At 40.3% G+C, this 19,616-nt stretch overlaps 1 protein-coding gene across 1 annotated transcript in view; it reads right to left on the bottom strand.

Annotated features, from left to right (window-relative positions):
• osbpl3 (oxysterol binding protein like 3) overlaps positions 1-14,574 on the bottom strand; it is a 148,946-nt gene extending 134,372 nt beyond the window's left edge. Inside the window, exon 1 of the mRNA XM_008112667.3 lies at positions 14,556-14,574. The gene's annotated coding sequence lies outside the window, so the exon portion shown is untranslated. The remainder of the gene's footprint in view (positions 1-14,555) is intronic.
• Between the last annotated feature and the right edge of the window lie 5,042 nt (positions 14,575-19,616).

Raw genomic sequence — 19,616 nt, 5'->3', positions numbered from 1 at the left:
TGGGAAATACTGCATATACTTATGTATAAGTTTTTTTATCATGTCAGAAGTAAATTGAGAACATACTGCAAGTCGCTTCTGCTATGAGAGAATTGACAGTCTACAAAGACGTTGACCAGGGGATGTCAAGATGTGTTACCATCCTGTAGGAGACTTCTTTCCTATCCCCACATGAGAAGCTAGGGCTGACAGACGGGGGCTCACTCCGTCTCGCTGATTCGAACTGCCAACCTTCAGGTCTGCAGTTCAGCCGATACAAGGATTTAACCCATCTCACCACCGCAATGTATAGGTTGATGGCAGGTTTGGGAGACGAAATTATGAACTTTGATATGATCCATGGATAAGTTGATGGTCATTCTGCAGAGAGAAAAGCAATGCCACCTTAGAGGGCCAACCACTATTGCTGCCATTTCCCATCCAAGCATTCCAAAATGCTAGAAACTGCACTATGGCAGAGAAAGTAGAGGGTGTGTGTGTGTTTTTTTAGGTCGTCCGGGATGGACTAAGCTCTTGTTTTTCGCCACTCTACTTAGAGAAGGGGAAGGTTCCTTTTCTGATAAGAGCTAAGATACAGTACTTAAATTGATTTGTGGTTAAGTTGACCTAGGTTTTGCGGGGTTGAATTTTGACTAAAATTTTTATACTTGTACATACCTATAGGGTAATAAGGAAGCTTGTTCCAAAGGTTAATTTTCACACACTTCCTTGGATTTCATAACATGTGAATTTATCTCATGCTTCATGCTACTGAATAAAGTTCTCAGCTATCCCTTTCAGTCATCAATCCAACCATACTATGAAAGCAAGACTTGCACCCACTCTTACATGCCCACATGGAAGAAAGTATCTGGGGTTTTTTTTCGCAGTATCTTTCTGAAGTGTTGATAAGTCAAGATTCCTGTCTTTTTTCAGGAGAATTGAGCATGTATCTTTTTCAGAGAAAGTCACTTGAAGACAGTCATAGAGCACTACAGTGATGTGGAATTTGAAGAGGCACGAATGAAGGGTGAAAGGGAGAAACGTGCCAAGAGGAAGGCGTGTCATGCCAACCTTGACTGGGACCATCTTCCACCTGGAAAACGATGTCCTCACTATGGAAGAACATGTGGGTCAAGAATAGGTCTCCACAGTCACCTATGTATCCACCACCAAGACACTACACTTGGAGGGCCATCATACTCGGACAACGAGGGATTGCCTAAGTAAATAAGACCACTACTGAAAGATAAGAAACTCTGAAGAATATACCATACTTACAGCTTGGGATCATAACAGTGAGTGCTGCAAACCAGAAACCACGAGAATGCTAAGAACCTTATAAGATGCAATGCGAAGAGCGCAGCTGAACTTATGATGGTAGCCTCCAGCTTTTAGCTTGAGCAAGATGTTCCAATTGTTCCTTGAATTCCATTAACAACAATGTTAAATTGCAAATTCATGTAACAAAATAAAAGCTAATACATCTCAGCAATTAGAGCACAGTTTGCATTTTATAACTGTCTATTTAATAGCCAGGGCTTGATCATATCAATTTCCTGGCAGCCAGGCATTATTGTATGCTTATTATACAATTTAAAATGCCACTTATGCATGTAAATATCTCCTTTTCTGAGAGTCTAAAGGCATAAAAGTAGTTATAGGAGAGACTGATAAGCAACACATGCATCGCTACTCCTGAGTTCCACAAAAGAGAGGCATTTTATGTAAACCAACCAAATAAATGAAATGAAGGCAAAATGAACCATTTTTGTAAATGTAAATAAATAAAATAAAAAGCAGAGCTATAAATTTTTGTTTTTGCTGATAACTGTAACAAACCTCTGATAGCCATATCTCCTTAAAACAGCTTCAGGAGAAGAAAATTCGTGCTGCTGCCCATCCCAAGACAACTTGAATGGCTTTAAGTGAATGGAAGGCACTGTTTTCTATTTTCTCTGAGAAATAAAAATGTATAGTCCTTGCCCTGTTCACACCTCTCCTTTGTTCAAAGTTGTACCCTCCTCAGACTTCTTTTCCTTACAAGATGTGGCTACCAGTGTCATGGTAACTTCCATTCACGCGTAAGATGTTATACTGGAGCCAATGATTCAAAAGTTGATAAACATTCCCTTGTGATTTGAGAGTTGGCACAAAGCCACATAACACTTACATAAATCTAACAAGTTTTCCATGGCTAAAGTCTTCTCCAATTACTGGAGAGACAGAGCTTCAAATGCTTTCTAAAATAATGAGCTGTGTTCCCCTACAAGCACGGATAAATAAAGTGTAGTAATGAGGAGAACTGTTGACCCATACAATAGCTTTATCTCAATGTTCAGTTCCTTTGCTTCTGCAGTACTAACCATTCCTTCTTTTGTACAATGGGCTGCTGAAATGGCTTTTCTGATGTGGACTGCAATAAATACAGACACATCTAAATTGGGCCAATTTAATAACTCCTTTACTAACCACAGAGCAGACCTGAACTAATTTAATATATGAAAGCAACTGCTAGAGCAAGTGATTTCAAATAATGGGAAAAAGCAGGAGGAGGGCTTCGAAATATATGTGCATTTACAGAAGGCTCTCTTGATAATATAGTAGAGCAATATGACATGGAAAAGCTCTGATTTCTCTAAAAACTACTCCAAGAAAAGGGCTGCTAAAGTTCCTTAGAAAGCATCTGTTAAAGGTTCTGTCTTTCCAATGCATGCAAGAAATTATGCCAACATGAATGAGGTGACAGTCAGCTGTATCCCTGCCCGGGAAAAGACTGCAGCTCACAGCACATGTGCTAAGCCCATACAACAGTGGCTGGCAAATGTTGTTGAACTCTAAACACTGGTGGGCTATTATTCCCAGCTGGCCTAGCAAATATGATGAAAAATACGAATAGCTATGCCCCACAGAAATGTAACGGTTTGTGCTTTATCCATCCTGATCTAGAAAGTCCCCGGTTCCATCTGTCATATGACCTTGCAAAAAGGGATATGTATCTTCTACAGGAGCCCTGGTGGAGAAGTGGGTTAAAGCACTGAGCTACTGAACTTGCAGACTGAAAAGTCCCAGGTTCAAATCCCGGGAGTGGAGTGAGCGCCCACTGTTGCTCCAGCTTCTGCCAACCCAGCAGTTCGAAAACATGCCAATGTGAGTAGATCAATAGGTACTGCTCTGGCAGGAAGGTAACAGCACTCCATGCAGTCATGCCGGCCACATGACCTTGGAGGTGTCTATGGACAGCGCCGGCTCTTTGGCTTAGAAATGGAGATTAGCACGAACCCCCAGAGTCAAGACATGACTGGACTTAACGTCAGGGGAAACCTTTACCTTTACTTATCTACTACTGGGGAAAATAGATCAGGAGGAAGAATCTATTCTCTTTGGGCCTATTTTGCTCCACTGAGGATCCTGGTGCTCACAGTTTCCACCCAAAGGTTTTGCAGGCTAAGAAAAAGAGATTCTGGAGATTCTGCTCTATCAATGGCTAGACTCTAAGAACTCCCCTTAAGGTCCAGGTCCATCTCTTTAGTCTTGTTTGTTTTTGTTTGGAGTTGGCCCTCCAGTTTTGTAGGTTTGACTTTTGTGAATTTGATCATGCACAGTTTTGATGAACATGTTCTCGCTAAGGACCTTATCAGACAGTCTTCAGGCTCCCGGCGGGACTCTGTGGCACTCTGTTTCCTAAGCACATGGAAATGGAGCATGAAGATGGTCTTCAGAAATCAGGTGTTACCTGACTCCAGCAGAATGTGGAAGAAAGCGGGGAAAAGACTGGAAAGGTGAGGAAAGCACGTGGAATGGCTGGTCATCCCAGAAGATGGGGAAAGATGGGAAGGAACAAGGTAAAACAGTTCCATCTGCTTTCCCCTGCTTCCCATCCCATCTGATGAGATCCTAAGAAATCTTTAGATCTTCCAATGTGATTCTGTGGACAACTTCCACCAAATATCGTCAAAGATTACACTGGAAGACATAGAGATTCCTGAAGAGCATACCCATCTAGGCATTTGTGATTCCTCCAGCAAAATTCTAAGATCACTTCCAGTGGAAGATGACCATAGACTTGTGCTAGAGGACATAGAGATTCCTATAGAGTTGTTCTCTCAGGTTAAAAAAATACTTTCATTTTTAACTTGCCGGGGGGGGAGGTCATTTTCACGTGGGTCTGGTGTCTCTTACACCCACAAAAGTGGAAAACCTACTGTACTTATTTTATTCATTTATATTTTCCCAAATTATAGAATGCATTTCCAGAACCATTTCCAGATTGTTTCCAATATTAAAGCATTAGTAAAAGCATGAATACAAGATTTCAAAACCATTAAACAATTTATAAAATTAAAACATTAGACATTAAAATATTAACATTTATTAGAAGACTTTAAAACCGCACTGCACAGCATTAATAGCCCATCCTGTCAGTTTATAAGAGCCTGATGGCACAAAAATGTTTTGAACCACTGACAGAAAGAGAGCAAGGATGAGACAACTCTGCTCTCTTTAAGGAGGGAATTCCAAAGTCTGGGAGCAGCCACTGAGCCAGACAATCGGTTGTTATGAGATAGCTTCTGATGACCTACATTCTGAGTATTTAGAAAGCTCATTTCTTAAAGGAAAACTGATGCAAGAAGAATACTATGATCATGTATTGGCAGTCCCCAAGTTACGAACAAGATAGGATCTGTAGGGATTTTGTTTTCTGAATTTGCATGTAAGTTGGAACAGGTCCATTTTTAAGTGCAACTCCAGCAATAGATAGATAGCTTTGGATAGCATAGTGAAGGGCTAACACCCATGTGGTGTTTGTTTTGCTGTCTGTTTCCCGTACAGAAGATTTCACCTCATGTCCTGTTCCTGTGATAATTGGATTTTGAAACATTTGGCTTGTTGCAGAAACCAGGACTGATCATAAAGTTTCAGTGGAAACACCTTTTCCCCATGACAACGCTTTCAGGAGTGAGTTTCCCTTCAGAGGGTTAGATCTCTCACTTCCTGTTGTCTCACCCCTGTTCTTAACTATGAGTCATTTGTAAGAAAGATGTTTGTAACTCAGGGACTGCTTATATACTGTTTTCTAAAGGAAGGTGGAAATATTTTAATTGATAACATTATATGTTAATATACCTTGTGCAGGGGTTGCTGTATTGTTTAAACTGGACTGTTTTAAGTGCCTTTTTATCTTTTTAAAATTGCATTTTATTATTTTATTCAGATGTGTGTTGGTTAATTCTGTAAAAAGTTTAATTCTGTTTCAATATTTACTTTTTGTATGTTTTTGATTGTATTGCTGGCCCTCAAATCCTAGGCTAGGATAGTCTGGGATAGTCCTAACCTGACAACCCTACAGCCAACATTGCCTGGAGACTCTTTGAGTTCCCTTCGCGAGAGATAAAGCAGGGTATAAATAAATATAATAATAATAATAATAATAATAATAATAATAATAATAATAATAATAATAATAATAATAATAATGTTAGCTGAGAGTGTTGCATTTACACTGTCCCTGCAAGGAAAAAGGGATGAATCTGAATTCCTATCTGAAGAGCTAAATGGAAATGTCTGACCTGAAACATTAACTATGAACTTATGACATTTTGTAACTTCCTTTGGTCCTTAGAGGACTGTAGGTACAATCAGTCTGCCCCCCATTACATTTATGTTCCTCTCCTTTGGATTGGACAATACCAGTCTAGAAGAACACAAGATCTTAGCTGGTTCAAGGCAGTAACACCTTTAAGATCACTTATATTTGCACTTGCGTGACTGAATTCCAGTTCCTTTGTTTTTCCTTCAGAAACCGTCAAGGCAATAAGGACAAATGACTAACCCACAGAAAGCTCTGTGTGGGTATCAGAGCTTTTAAAGGGAGGAAAAGAAAGCAATAATATTGGAATTGATCCCTTCCATAATTCAAGAGGATTGCCCGATGTTGTGAACACAGACGCAAAAACCTCCTACACGTTGCCGCCACTAGCGCAGTATGTGGGCAAGAAAAACAAAGGAGAGACTTGAGAACGACTGAAAGAGCTCACACGAAGCCTCAGCTTCAGATAAGTAATATTCATTAACCCAGGACAAAGCTGTCCATCATCACTACCTACCTGGCAATGCTAGGGAGCTGGCTTGGTAGCAAAGTCACTTTGATGATCAACCCCCTCAACTGTCACTCCAGTATCCAAGACAGGCTCATTAGGAGCAAAACCAAAACCTTTTCTGCAAAAAATACATGGATCACTGTCTACCTTGTTATCATATGTACTCATATACATTCACCTCATATATAAGTTGAGGGCAGGTTTTGGGGCCAAAACTATGGATTTTGACATGACTCATGGACAAGGTGGGGGATCATTCCACTGAGCAGGGGAAAGCACCAATGCTGTATTGGGAAACCAGCTGTCCCTGGTTGCCACCACCATTAATTAATTAATTAATTAATTAATTAATTTCTCGTACTTGTATCCTACCCTTCTCATCCCGAAGGGGACTCTGGGCAGTCTCACAATCAGCAGGAATTCGATGCCCAACATACAAATTCCAAAAATAACAATTACAATTAAAACCAAACATTAAAACAGAAAATATTAAAACAACAATTAAAATTATACAAGTTCAAAATCATAGTCCAGAATTAGTCCATTAGTCAACACTTTAAAAGTTCTCAATTACTGCACTGCTATAATTATTTCTCAAATGCTTGGTCCCATAACCATGTCTCAATTTCTTTCTAAAAGACAGGATGGAGGGGCTGTTCTGATTTCATTGGGGAGGGGGTTCCACAGATAAGGGACCACCACTGAGAAGGCCCGTCTCTTGTTCCCACCAGTTGTGCTTGCGAGGGTGGTGGGATTGAGAGCAGGGCCTCCTCCGATTTTAACCTCCAAGGTGGGTCATAGAAAGAGATACGTTCGGACAGGTAAGCTGGGCCAGAACTGTTTAGGGCTCTATAGGCTAATGCTAGCACTTTGAATTGTGCTCAGTAGCAGACTGGCAGCCAGTGGAGCTGACATAACGGGGGGAGGAGGTGATATGCTCCCTGTATGCCGCTCCAGTGAGCAATCTGGCTGCCACCCGTTGGACTATTTGAAGCTTCTGAACAATCTTCAAAAGCAACCCCATGTCGAGCATGTTGTAGTACTTCTCTGCCCAGTAATTCAAAAAGCCCAGAAGCAGCACCAGGGCAGAAAGAAAGTGCTTTATTGTAGGAACTGCATTCTGGGTTATCCCAAAATGGACTAAGCTCTTGTCTTTCAATACTCTACGTAAGAATTCATCAGATGACAGTGGTCATCTGTTTCTACACACTTCAAAGACGGAATCCCATGAATCCTGTCAAATGACGCATGACCCATTTTGTGGGTTGCCCGTGGGACTTTTTCTCCACAGTATGTAGAAACAGGTGGCTTTTAAAGACAGACTAGAATCAACTCCAGTTGTCTCCACTCTTCATGTGCTTAAAATCTAATATTTATCCACGGGACGGGGTGGGAGGTGGGGGGGGGGTGATGCATTTGCCCATTTTAAGTCCCTATTCTTAGGTTTCATTGTGGGTGTGCATACGGTCTTTTTATATCCCTCAATGCTCCTTCTGCATTTATTTATTTATTTATTTATTTATTTCCAGTATTTCTACCCCGCCCTTCTCCCCGAGGGGACTCAGGGCAGCTTACAGAACTGGTAGGATCACTACCAGTACATCATAATACAATAAAATAAGAATAAAACAGTTAAAATAGTTAAATAACATAGTAAAATACAATATATAAAAGATTTAACACAGTGCAACACCGAATATATATGCCAATCATCCATCAGACCTTGTGCAAAAGCCTTAATCCAATCCATGTCAATGCTAACTGAGTTCATTCATTAAATGCTTTTGCGCATAGCCAGGTCTTCAACTTCTTTCTAAATCCCAGAAGGGATGGAGCCTGCCGGATGTCACTGGGGAGGGAGTTCCACAGCCAAGGAGCCACCACCGAGAATAAATTATTGCTTTTTGGAGTTCTATCCTTTCTTTAAAGAAAGTAGTTTCTGTCACTGCTCAATGTTGAATCTTTGAAATTCTGCTATTGCATAATTTAAAACAACCAGTGACACAGGCACTCCATGGATGGCAGAACACAGTGCAACGCAGAATATATATGCCAATCATCCATCAGACCTTGTGCAAAAGCCTTAATCCAATCCATGTCAATGCTAACTGAGTTCATTCATTAAATGCTTTCACGCATAGCCAGGTCTTCAACTTCTTTCTAAATCCCAGAAGGGATGGAGCCTGCCGGATGTCACTGGGGAGGGAGTTCCACAGCCGAGGAGCCACCACCGAGAATAAATTATTGCTTTTTGGAGTTCTATCCTTTCTTTAAAGAAAGTAGTTTCTGTCACTGCTCAATGTTGAATCTTTGAAATTCTGCTATTGCATAATTTAAAACAACCAGTGACACAGGCACTCCATGGATGGCAGAATGGGAGGAGAAAACATCTGCCTGTGTAATGAGAAATGAAGTGCAGGGTTTAACAAGAAACAGGAGGAAGCGATCCCATGTGATGGGGGTGAGTAAATTCTCCATTTCTTTCGAGACAGAGTGCCATAGGAAGAAGACGATTCCTCCTGTCTCCCCGCCCTTGTGGGATGAGGTCCTTAGAGATAGGAAGTTCCTCTTTGTGATAAGCATTAAGATATAGTACATGGATAAGTCAAGTCACTTTTTTGAGGACTGATTTGTTTTACTACATTCCAGATTTATACATGAGTATACAGGGTAATTATCAAGCAACTATTTGTTAAACAGAGAGGCTAAAGTGTTTTGTGAGGACCGTAATTCTCTTTTTTGGAGCGGGACACTTCTGCAGGTGGTATTGAATAGTAGATTCCTTCCATTCCTTTTTCTCATCAGTGTGTATGTGCTGAGATACATGATATTCCTTATTGAAACATCTGCAAGGAGAGTGCCAAAACACAGGAAGCTCTGATGATTTATTGTGTGTATGTATATGTATATGTGCCCACTCACGCACGCATAGGCATAGACATTTCCATTACAACAGAGTTCTCCCATAACAAGGTATTATTGCTGGGGAAAATTCACTTCTACCCAAGCTATAGTGAGGAATACAGCTAAATTTGCAGGGAATAGATATCTGCAAATAAAAAAAACACGTATAGCCTTGTGCTTTGTACCTGCAAGCCTGGGCTGTGCTACAATAACTGCCTCTGCGTTTGAAATTAGAAGTCTAGTAATTCAACTTTTAAATGAGGTTAGCGGGGCCAAACTAGCAAAGCCAAGATGAGATGTTGGCTTGAGACCAGAAAATGAGATTACCTCTCTTAAATTACCATCCACTTAACATCGACTATGGGCAAAGTGGAAAATTTGATCTGTGACTGTTACAGACTGTTGTTCTCTATCTTTACTACTTTATTACTCAGTCCTGCTTCTTTCCAATAGCTGCTACAACATACCCTACATTTTACAGATGAAAACTAGAACATGCGTGGCCGAGAAACATCGGATTGTGATCAAGATGGCAAAAGTTATTAATGAAGAACACACAAGCTAGGAGTGGCCACAGCAGTTTAATTTTGCCTGAGTCTGCAGATAAGTATTAGATTCTTCTCCATTTCCATTTCTCACCCTTGCTGAGGGGAACTGAGTGCAAACTATTTTTGGTCCTTGAACTGGTGAAAATTGGGGGGGGGGGGCAAAAAGGAAAAGCGGGAGGAGGAGAAAAATGGGTGCATTTTCCAAGCAACTGAAAAAGTGGAACCACAGAGATTTAACTGGCAAGTCAGATCAGTTGGAAGGTATGCTGTACTATTGGGCTAAACATAATGCACACTGGCTTTTATCAAGGTTGAAATGGTTTGGGGCAAGACAACTTCTCGTCCCGCTCCTCGGTTCCTCTAGAGCAGAATTTTCCAAGTTGTGTGTCACTGCATGTTCATGTGTTGACTGCGGTGCGTAAATGTGTTGTTCAAACTTAACAAGAAATGACAAAAATCTGGGAAAGGCATGTTATTATCTTACAAATCATATATTTTAAAAATACAAATAAAAGATTGTCATGACATACATTGTGTCCGCATACATTTCATTTTTACAATTTAAGTATGTGTCTGTATCTCTTATAAATGGTTGGTTTAACATCAGGTTTGCTAATAAAACTGAATTATTGTGCTGTGAAATTATGCATTACTAAAGATTGTGTCATAGACACGAAATGTTTGAAAAACTCTGCTCTAGAGTTTTTCATCCTTTCATGCTCTTCTCTCTCTGTCGTACTGCTTTTTTGTTAATGTGGGATTTGTGTATTGGTAGTGTTTAAATGAAATTTGTGACTTGTTCGTATTGCATACTGATTGCATCATCCAGAGTGTACTATAGTCTGGAAAGAGTTAATTACTAAGAAGCTGTGATGTCCTTGATGTGTGGCTGGAACTGGGGAGTGTCCAGACACAAGTGTTTGTGCATTGCTGATTGCATCAGTTCAGTTCAGTTCTGTGTTGAGTGCTGTTTGCTGAGAGAGTCCTGTGTTTGTCCATTGTCTGCAAGTCTGTTTGTGTTGATTATTACTGCATACAGTAAAACTTTGTATATAGTTTTACCAACGTCTCGGTTGTCACTTCGTTCTGCGTTCCACTGACTCCATCCAACTACTGCTGCCCTGCAAAATACTCTGACACTTTTCCTCTTCACTCATTTTCTTCCTGCTGCCTGATACTTGCTCCAGCCTGTTCACCCTCAACACCCAAACCAGGCATTCATTTTTTTCCTGTGTGTTTAAGCTTTTCTCAAGATTCAAGTACAGCCACATGCTGATTTCCAGATCAAGTCTTTTCAGCCCTAGTAGGACAACTTAGAGACTATCTGGAGAAATGAATATATTGAGTATAATTGTAGCTTCCTCCATAGTATGGATGATCTGTTGAATAGCTTAAAAGAAGAACATAATTTGCACAATACCTGTTGCTTGTGCGGTGAGTAGGAAGAGAGTGAATAGAAACTGCACTATGGGATGACTTTCAGTCTCTGGTCTGATTCTTTCTGGGCATTATGATACCCAGGAAATCTAGCAGCCAGATCTAGGCACAATTATTTTAAATAGGGATAAGGGCAGGGGATATCACTGGACATAATTTGTTTAGACTTGGATAAAGCTCTTGACTAAAGCCTGCTCAGAGGAAACCCAATCACTTGGGCTGGCAGAGTCATGAATTAAAAACTAGTAAGGAGATAGGGCACAATGAGTAGAAATAAATTACTTGTTTTCAGCAATGGTTAATAGTAGAGTGTGCAAAGGCGCAGAGTGGGAACTACATCAATATTTAATACGTTATTAATAGTTGATTATAGCGAGGTAGAATACAAGTTATAAGGCTTATGTTTTGTTTTGTTCATGGACCAGAATGAATGATCAGAGCTAGAGAGGAAAGTAAAAAATAAGAGAGTCACTAGAAGTCCCTGGATGACACATAGATTTACCAGTTCTTTAGCAGAGACCAGGTATCTTTGAACAGGTATCATGGAAGACAAGAGAAGCCAAAACTAGTCAATTCGCCTATGGTATGAGTGCTAATTATTCAGCCCTTGAAACACCATTAGATTTCTATGCTGACTAAGGATTTGCAGTCCAACAATTTCTGGCCCTAAGACATACACCTATACATTTAAATAATAAAGAGTAACTATAGCTGTATCTAATTACTTGTACAACAATTGTAATAAAGGACCTCTCTAAGTCTGCAGACAAATTTAGAAAAACAGTAGCCTTGCAAAAAAAAAAAAAATCCCCCCCCCCCCCCGAAAACACTTTTGTGGCTTCTGAACTAGTTCAGCCCCAGATATTTTGCTACCTAAGGCACAATGATAGTAGTTGGGCAACTGGGGGTGTTCCTATTACAGTCTTCTCCATATCACTCAGCTTCTGTAATCTTAGGTGATCAGTTCACTATTCAAATGGCAGACCAGGTCTAAAATGTTGGGATTTCCTGTAGTCATATTTCAGCTCCCCAATGGTACAGTTCTGCTGTGCACCATTTTGCTTGTTTATCCTCTCCACTTTGATGTTTGACATTTATATGGCTGCAGCTTTCACTGTGGCATTCCTGTATCTGGGCCCTAAGACTATTAATTAATATGGAAACTCCTACTGTTTTATAACTATTACCTCATTCTAGGTAACATTGAAACTACTGTTGTCTTATAACTATCACATGGCTTAATATGTCTTTACCCACCGAGAGAAATTATTTTGAAAATGTATAAGTTGCACTTTTGTTTGAAGTACCTATATATCTGTCAATTGTTTGCATGTGGCCTTGTAAGTTATATTCTGTTAGTGTATTGCCGATACTTCTTTTCTTTGTCTCACCTATATTTCTTATCATTTGCTGTCTTGTTATCACTTTTTTCATTATCTGTTTGGACTCCTTCCTATGCAGGTTCTCTGTTGGAGTTTTGCTTGCATTTTCCTAAGGAAGTTCTCCTGTGACAACCTACAAAGATCTATCTTTATAGGCTGCCCATGGTCCTATCTATACAGCCATACAATAAAGTTTGAAACTGCATTATATGGCAATGTAGATGGGGCTCATAATGTAGCATTGATTCTCCCTTCTCCATACATTCACTGTGTGTATGCCGAGGTCTGAACAAGCTTCAATTAGTGGATCTTTTCTTCTAAGACAGTGGTTCTCAACCTGTGGGTCCCTAGATGTTTTGGCCTTCCAACTCCCAGAAATCCTAACAGCTGGTAAACTGGCTGGGATTTCTGGAATGTGTAGGCCAAAACATCTGGGGACCCACAGGTTGAGAACCACTGTTCTAAGCTGTTTGCAGCCTACGGGCCCTTTCTCACCATTAAAGGTAAAGTAAGGTAAAGGTTTCCCCTGACATTAAGTCCAGTCGTGTCTGATTCTGGGGGTTGGTGCTCATCTCCATTTCCAAGCTGAAGAGCCGGCGTTGTCCGTAGACACCTCCAAGGTCATGTGGCCGGCATGACTGCATGGAGCACCGTTACCTTCCCTATTGATCTACTCATATTTGCATGTTTTCGAACGGCTAGGTTGGCAGAAGCTGGAGCTAACAGCAGGCGCTCATTCCGCTCCCGGGATTTGAACCTGGGACCTTTCAGTCTGCAAGTTCAGTAGCTCAGCACTTTAACACACTTCGCCACCGGAGGGTCCATTTCTCACCATTATGGCACTATAATTGTTCTTCCACTATCATAGTTCTATCCTATGGAAACTTGAGATCTATATTTTCATGAGTTATTTAGCAGTCAGAGAGCTGCTCTAGTGGCTTCCCAAAACAGAAATCCCCCTGTTTCTAAAAGATGAAGCCATGGCAGCTAAAGTAGGATCAATATGCTATAAACTGTATAGTGTGAACTAACCCTTGCTTTACACCTTGCTTTCATCTGAAGAACTTCTCAGTGCCTTGCACTTGTCAGTGAACCAACTCAATTCCTGCAAAATGAACCAGCTGAACCATGAGGAGAATTCATCACAATGCTGAGTAGTCAATCATTTGTTACATTACAAAGTTTTATCATTTACTTTTGTATTTAATGATTCTCAGAAGGTATTCTGTTGGCTCCAATTCAGACTACACAAGTGAAGAGTAACTGAATTTGAACTTCAAATGTTCTGTGTCATATCCTCTAGCATTTCACAGATCAAAATCGGGATACTATACATGTGACTGAGCAACATCAGAGTGTGCTGAAGATGGAAAACATTATTAATGGAAACACACAAATTAGGAGATGCTGTAGCACAGTGGTTCTCAACCCGTAGGTTCCTGGGTGTTTTGACCTACAGCTCTCAGAAATCCCAGCCAGTTTACCAGCTGTTATGATTTTTGGGAGTTGAAGGCCAAAACATCTAGGGACCCACAGGTTGAGAACCACTGCTGTAGCAGTTTGCCTTTAACTGAGTCCACAGAGAAGTGTTAGATTTTTCTGTGTCTCCTCCTTTACTTCTACTAAATTGAGTGCAAGCTACTTTTGCACTTTGAATTCAGTTTGCAGCAGTTGAAGTAAGCTGAGAAGAAAGGCAGAGAGTGAGAGGAAATGAAATGAATTTGGGACATTTCAAAAGCAGCTGAAAAAGTGGGACAGCAGAAAATAAATGTCCTGTCTCTAAAAATCAGGAAAGTTGGCGGGTATATGGCAACACAACATCACAAAATACATTGGACAAACTTCTGACACAGAGGCATTTACAGCTCTAGAAAGAAAAAAATCATTCACAGGAAGGTCCATAAAGGAAACTATGGGGGTTGTGAAGGTGTGAGATGTGGAAATAAGGGAGGAAGTCCTGAACAAATGTCAACTTTTCCTTTTTAAATGAGCCTTAACCTTACCAGCAGCTGGACCAAGACACATTAATCATAATAGCAAAGAGAAACCTCACCCACATCAATTGTATGTGTGTGTTTTTCTTGGTTCTTTCACAACTCCACCCTGTTCTATTTCACCGAGAGACAACAAAAACAAATTCCTTTTTCACTCAAGCCACTGAGCAAGTCTGACCTGAAACCTCTTATAGAGGCCAGGGATCTCACCTGACTTCCTCCTGCCTATGAGAAGGAAAGAAGTTTCCTTGGATGATGATTGAGGTTTGCCACTGGAGTGTTTCTCGGGGAAGGCTGTGACAGCTGTGGCTCTGTTCTTATTTGATCAAACTCGGAGCCAGCTGCTATTCCAACACTGTAGGTTTAACCCCTGGCTCCTGGCCAGAGTTTCTGAAAAACTAGATCAGTGCTGTTTGTCTACCCTTCATCTCTAAACAGGTTGAACATACTGTAGATTTGATAAATGCTTTTATGTTTTTAATTTTTTTAATCCATTCCCTGCTTAAACAGGCCTTTCCATTCAATTAAGAAACTGCAAGGGACCAAGATTTTTGAGTCATATTGAGCATTCCATTGGGTGGATTGCAATTTTATATATGGCTATGAATGTGTAAAAAATTATCCAAACATTTTGTCAGGGTCATGTGATTTTTAATGCCTTTGTGATTATGGCAAACAAGAAGGCTCTCTTAACTGGGATCCACTGTTCCAACTTTTGTAGTTTCTCCTATGCTAGTTTTATGTTATTGATATATTGACTCGTTGTTATTTATTTCTTGTCTTGATTTAGGTTGTGGTTAGCTGCTGAAACGTCAGGTAAAAGATATCTTAACAAAAAATAAACCTCTAGGTGCTTGCTGACTTCTTGCAATGGAAACAGCTTTGGCTGCAAAGGATGGCAAGACTGAGTACTGGATGGGACCCTGAGATTGATTGAGATCCTTCCACCTTCATTCACACTTCATAATTAGAAAATTCAGTGGCAAAAGTTCACACATTTTACCTCTTCCAGGTTATGAGGATCTGCTCATGAGGCAACACTTAAGACACCATAGGAGATATAGTAGGAGTGTGCAAGTGCCAGTACTGGAGTGAAGTGTAGCATTCCTGGCTCCAAATGTGGCTTTCTGGGGTTGCCAGATATCTTTTCCTATGTCATCATCACATGGTGGTTTGTTTTCCAGATTTTTTATACAGATCTTCTCCCCATTCTAAAAGGATGACACTTCATTCCTACATTATTGACAGCCAGAGCCTCTAAAGCGAACATATGTTGGTATTTATTGCCACCCTTTTGCTCCATTTTCCTATGGAGAACTTCTCTCAAACTGAATTTGGTCCTCATGGTGAAGAAGGTTCCCCATCCTGGATATATGGGGTTTTATAGCCCGAATTCTGTGGTACAGGTAGACTTGTCTACAAACACACTGCCTTTCATCAAGGGGACAAAGACTCAGTCAGTCCCAAAACATCTATTTAATAATGTATTTACAAGTATTGGGACTCACCTAGTTTCCGTTTAGCTATGCTGATCACTTGTGTCAAACTTGGGTCACCACCAGCCCAAAATTTCAAGACAGCCTGATCAAATGTCAGAACATTCATGAAATTTTCTTCCCTGCATGCTCCCATCTACTATTTTCACCACATATCACAGTCCTTAGCATCACTAGATGCTGTCTCTTAAGAGCTAGCAGGATTTAGCAGCATTAACAGCAAAGCTTTGACATATGCAATCTATTCCCATTTCTCAGAGAGCATCTGTTTTGTGAATGAGAAATCAATTTATAGGGATAAATCCTCTTGAAGTGAAGCAGCATTAACAAGATTCAAATAAACATTCAATACTTACATTTACTGGTAAAACCTTTGCGAAACAATTGATGACTGGGAACGAATATGACTGACCTTAGCCCTGTCTAAACCATTGTTACCAACTAAACTGGATATTCTATTCAACCACTGAATGGCTACCTATGAAAAGAACCATGCTTTATCCATTTTGCCTTGAGTGCAAGGAGAACATTTGTTGGAGTGGCAAGGTACGCCCTCATATCTGAAGCTGTTGAAACTGGAGGTCAAGGCAGAGTCAAAAAATAGCGAGTGTTGCAAATGGCCCAGAAAATCCACAGGACAGTGTTAGCAGAGCTGTCAAAAGATTTACCTGTTTCATAAATGTGTTAAATTTAGAGCTGCTGTCATCTTTCTCTGTCACTATATATGCACAAGCATAACACAGGACCAGGGCAATTTCTCCTACCTACATGCAGCAAAATATATTATTTCTAGGCATTTTCTGTGTCCTCCAGGAAGATTCTATGATAATTCTGGCAGAAGTTGTTTATAGGGGTCGGTATTATCCATATTTCTTGTTAAGTTCAGGAAAATGTCCCTACAGATACAGAGATCTTACTGTAATTATATTTACATCTAGCTATACAAATTATATTCAAATCTGTACGTTCTCTCTCCCCACCCCTTAATGTGTAGGTTCCTGTTCACAACACACATTTATATGGCTATGATTCCACTTAAACTACCATGCTTCTATCATATGGAATCATAGGAGTTGTAGTTTGGTAGCATTCTGATAGTGAATTCCAAATGTCTCTCCCTAATCTGTAAATTCCGAGATCCTAGAGCAGTGTTTCTCAACTTGGGGGTTGGGACCCCTGGGTGGGTGGGGAGTCACGAAGGGGGTTTCAGAGGGGTCACCAAAGCCCATCAGAAAACCCAAACCCCTCCAGTATTTTATGTTTGTCATGGGGGTTCTGTGTGGGAAGTTTGGCCGAATTCTATCATGGGTGGGATTCAAAGGGCTCTTTGATTGTAGGTGAACTATAAATCCCAGCAACTACAACTCCCAAATGTCAAGGTCTATTTTCCCCAAACTCTGACTGTGTAGATCATAATACAGTAGAGTCTCACTTATCCAAGCTAAACGGGCCGGCAGAAGCTTGGATAAGCAAATATCTTGGATAATAAGGAGGGATTAAGGAAAAGCCTATTGAACATCAAATTAGGTTATGATTTTACAAATTAAGCACCAAAACACGTTATACAACAAATATGACAGAAAAAGTAGTTCAATACACAATAATGTTATGTTGTAATTACTGTATGAATTTAGCACCAAAATATCACGATATATTGAAAACATTGACTACAAAAATGGCATGGATAATCCAGAGGCTTGGATAAGCGAGGCTTGGATAAGTGAGACTCTACTGTATATTATGGCAAGTTCTTGGTGGTATGTGGATACCAAACCACTTTGTTTGTTTCCTGAGGAATCTGTATAACGACCAAGTAGTATCAGTAAGAACAGACCACAGAACAACAGACTGGTTCAAGATTTGGAAAGGAGTATGGCAGGGCTGCATACTCTCATGCAACATATTCAACTTGTATGCAGAATACATCATGCGATGTGCTGGGCTTGATGAATCCAAGACTGGATTTTAAATTACTGGAATAAACATAAATAACCTTATGCAGATTTTATTTTCGTGTCAGGAGTGACTTGAGAAACAGCAAGTCACTTCTGGTGTGAGAATTGGCTGTTTTCAAGGACGTTGCCCAGGGGTCGCCAGGATGTTTGGATGTTTTTACCATCCTTGTGGGAGGCTTCTCTCATGTCCCCGCATGGAGCTGGAGCTGATAGAGGGAGCTCATCCACGCTCTCTCCTGGTTGGATTCGAGCCTGGCAGCCTTCAGGTCAGCAACCCAACCTTCAAGTCACAAGGTTTTAACCCAGTGTGCCACCAAGGGCTCCAGATATGCAGATGATACTACTTTGATGGCTGAACATGAGGAGGAGCCGAGGAGCCTTCTAACCAAGATGAAAGAAGAAAGTGCAAAAACTGGGTTGCAGTTAAACATGAAAAAACCAAGATTATGGCAACCGGACTGATTGATAACTGGCAAATAGAGGGAGAAAATGTGAAGGAAGTGACAGACCCACATAGAGCACAATATTCCATTTGAGAGCGAACAGGCGTGAACCACTAAGGATAGATCTACAGCTCTCAGAATCTGCCAGTGAGCATGACCATGGCCTTTGGTCCTAGCTGTAGATTTTTCATAAGTGGTCGCCATCAAGAAGTGTTCATATCTGTGTCTATTTTTATCATGGGTGAGCAACTATACCAGGTGTACTTCTATATTCTGGGCTGAAAATCATCCAAAACTCATTTCCAGAAATGGCAGGAAGAATACTTCTAAAGGTTTTCAGGGGACTGCTTTCTAGACAAAAGACACAGTGGAGAGTTTGGAAATGTTGAGCACATAAATGTCATTCCAGACTGCATTTTGGAATGCATTTTGGGCTATGTTGTCTTAAGGAATTTTGCAGATAACTTAAGGGATCACAAAAATATGTCTGGGATTGCAGGCTGTGCTTTCTCCTTTGCTATTTTTGAACGAAGAAGGCTTTAGACATGTTTCAAAGATTCTGTCATTCTCTCTTTTGAGTCCTGCAACTTTATTTCAGCTTTGTTGCCAACACAGTTTAGTCCCATTTATCATGGAGTTAAAATCCATTTTTACTTCTCTTGCGACATTTAAAAAATCACCCACTAACTTTGCATAAATAAACTGATAGCTGGTCTTTTCTTAGGTGTTTATTTTCATAGATTGCTTTCGTCATTTTCAATCTGGTGAGCCAATTAGTAAAAATTGACTCACTCTTGCACAAATAATACGTTAACTATAGTGTGCTTGCTGTCTATTGTCTGAAGAAGTGATTTGGAATGAATAAAGTACAAAGAGAGAAGTGCTTGGCACAGAATAGTTGCTTAGAAAAGTTACGTAATGGTGATAAGCTAGCATTAGTGAGTCAGCGTCTTCAGAAATTTTGAAGCATTTGATAATCACTTGATACTTAGTATAAACGAAGTCCTATTGAACTTAAAAGGGCTTAAATGCTGAGACCCCAGCTGTCAGAACTGATGAAGACTTTTGAAGAAGGATGGCAATCCTTAGAACTCATTTCCATTGATCATACTGGGTTGAAGATCTAAGAAAGGAAGATTAGAATGCCAATCTTAAGTGAAAGAATGTCATCTTTAATATAAGGGGGGGGGGGGGGGGAGTTCTACACTATGATTTTCCACATGCCATTTCTCAGTTCACCACCACCTTATCCTGTTAGAAATAATTGCTGGGGAATACTTGTGCTAGTTTCTCAATTTGGATTTTCTGAAGTTAAGTATAGATTCTTCACATTATGAACTAATAATAACCTTCAAACAGTTGAAAATAGAAAATTCT

Source organism: Anolis carolinensis, chromosome 6, assembly GCF_035594765.1.
Source record: "Anolis carolinensis isolate JA03-04 chromosome 6, rAnoCar3.1.pri, whole genome shotgun sequence".
Taxonomy (NCBI): Eukaryota; Metazoa; Chordata; class Lepidosauria; order Squamata; family Dactyloidae; genus Anolis; species Anolis carolinensis.
The sequence above is the reverse complement of the archived record's forward strand: the minus strand, read 5'-3'. Positions and strand labels throughout refer to the sequence as shown.